Source organism: Papilio polytes, unplaced genomic scaffold (genome assembly GCF_000836215.1).
Source record: "Papilio polytes unplaced genomic scaffold, Ppol_1.0 DF824080.1, whole genome shotgun sequence".
NCBI lineage: Eukaryota > Metazoa > Arthropoda > Insecta > Lepidoptera > Papilionidae > Papilio > Papilio polytes.
Window position 1 is genome coordinate 544,499 of NW_013525124.1, and position 2,674 is coordinate 547,172.

Sequence of the window (2,674 nt, forward strand, 5' to 3'; positions counted from 1 at the left end):
AAAAAAAAAAAAAAAAACTCATTTTGCCATATTTCTTTGTTCTTGCCAGTTCTAATACAAAATATAGTATTACATCACCCTTTATCTATAATGCACTTTGAAATATTAACCAATACTTTGTTACAAGAATTTAATTGTTTTACATTTTCTTGGTATTGGTTAATGCTGTACAAGTTATCGTTTTATTAACTTAAATATTTTTTTTTTATTTCTTATACTACCCGATTGTTAAGTTAATTTTTATAATAATAATAATCGAACGGCTAAAAGTAGTAAAACCCTAAATATTTCCGAAAAAACACTATTTCTTACATATCCATATAACACTAGCATTGAGTGGCGACTCCGTCCGCCGCAAAATAACAAACGTACCCTATATATTCTTCCATAATAGTATGGATATGAATATTTTTTTATAATAAAAGGGGGCAAACGAACGGCGAGAACACCGAGGTGGTCAGGACGGTCATGGACATCCGCAACACCAGAGGAACTACAGATGCGTTGCCGGCCTTTGAGGAAATGATAGGCTCGCTTCTTGAAGGACATGGATAGATATGGATAGTATGAATGGTAGAGGATAACCTCTACATCCGAATTTCATCGAGATCCGTACAGTTTAAGCTTAACAAACATCCAACTAAACTTTCGTATATCAGTAAGATTACGTTTAGAGATGTATTACGCATTGAGTCATAACGATTAACTTCGGAAGTGCGAACTCATCACTCCATGAAACTGTACCGCTGACCTAATGAACTGACATTGAAATTAAACGGGTCATAATAAAGACATTAAAAATATAGAGTAGGCATAATTAAAAATCCTCAGGTACTATATCAGTTGTCAAGTTTAGTACCTCGTGGATTGACATATAATAAAACATTTTACAAAATTATAATAAGCTCCATCTTTTGTTATAAAATTGATTAACGAGCTGTCGCCCGCAAACTTGAGCGCGGATTTAAAAAGAAGTCATCTATCCCATTCCCGCGTGCATCTTCTTTCTATCTAGCTATCTTTCAGTCAAAGTCCCGTCCAAATCGGTCCACCCGCTCCAGAGACAGCGCTCCGGTCGCCATTTTGATAGCGCAGTATTAAAAAAAAAGTAGCCTATAATATGCCCGTCTATGTCAGCTACCCTCCAGTGAAAGTCCGGTCGAAATCGGCCCAGCTGTTTCGGAGATTAGCCGGAACAAACGCAGCTTGCGGACAGACAGACAGACAAACGCAAAAGTTTAAATGCGATTTTCGTTATCAGCAATGCAAATAATTTTTTTTTTGATATTACAAACAGACACTCCAATTTTATTATATGTATAGAAGATAGAGGACAGGTATAGATTTTAGGTTTTGAAAACCTATTAATATGTAAAAATGTTTCAAGTGTCAGTCAAGCGCCCGGACGAAGACCTGTCGGCACAATATGTGCTCTTCCATACATCACTATCAGCCGTTATAACAGAATTCTTACTCTTCTTAAGCATATCTATACTAATATCATTGTAAAATACTATTGAAATAACTTAAAAACTACTGGACCAATTTCTATTTTTTACATTTAAATTTTAGGAGGACGAAGTCGCGAGCAACAGCTAGTCCTTCATAAATCTATACTTCCTTCGGTCTTCTAACTTTTACAACATCAAATTACTAATATAAATATCTTTTTCAATAAATATAATCGTAAAATGAGTAAAGAATCGATAATTAATCGATTAAATGCGTTAACCAGAGACAAAAGCACAATGGCGTCGACCCTCGTATGGACGTGCGTTGGAATAACTTGTCTTTGTCTATGACAAATTATGGCACTCGAGCTTTTGAGTGCCTTAACGCCATCTCTCGCGGGGTTCGCAGTGCAATGATCTTGATTTGAATAAAGAATACGATAGGGCCTGTCCCACCACTGCCTGATATTCTCAGATAGCTAAAAAATGACGTCACTGTCAGATAAGGGAACAAAATCCGGTATTTCCATCACATATTTTACACGTTGGAATGTTATGAGACAATTTACAAGGTGGGACAGGCCCTAAAACTCTTAAGTTATCTGATTAGTGCACAACTCGAACAATATTACGACAGCTCACTAACGCCCCCCTATCGTACTGTAGCTGTCTTACCATGTTTTTATATGAATTACCATGTCTGTGTGTTTTACATATTTTTGATAGAACTTACTGTGATAGCAATGCCTTTCACCGGGTCAGATAAACTTGCAGCATTATACTACAATGGTACAGTCCAAAGATTAAGTAATTGGTAAGATTTTACAGAAGGATCAAATAAGTAGAGAATCATTTAATTTTATAGGAATATCTCTTTCTCAATTATTAATAACTAATCCAATACATCCTGTAATACTTTTCAATACAATTATAATTGTACAATACAACACAGATCATAAATCAGTATTGGAGACAGAAATGCAGCTACATACGCATTGTCTATGCTACGTGACGAGGAAAGCGACGCCCGCATTACGCGCCAATACCAGTCACAGATTATATTAATGATTTGTTTTTTTTTATTCGACAAAGTAGGTGAGTAGGCTGAATCGATACAAGTCCTTTAACGTAATTTTTTCATGAATGTTAAAAATGAGAATTATTTCAAATTTTCCCACAATATTGTATAGGTAGTGTTGACAACGCCCACCCGAAGCGAGGCA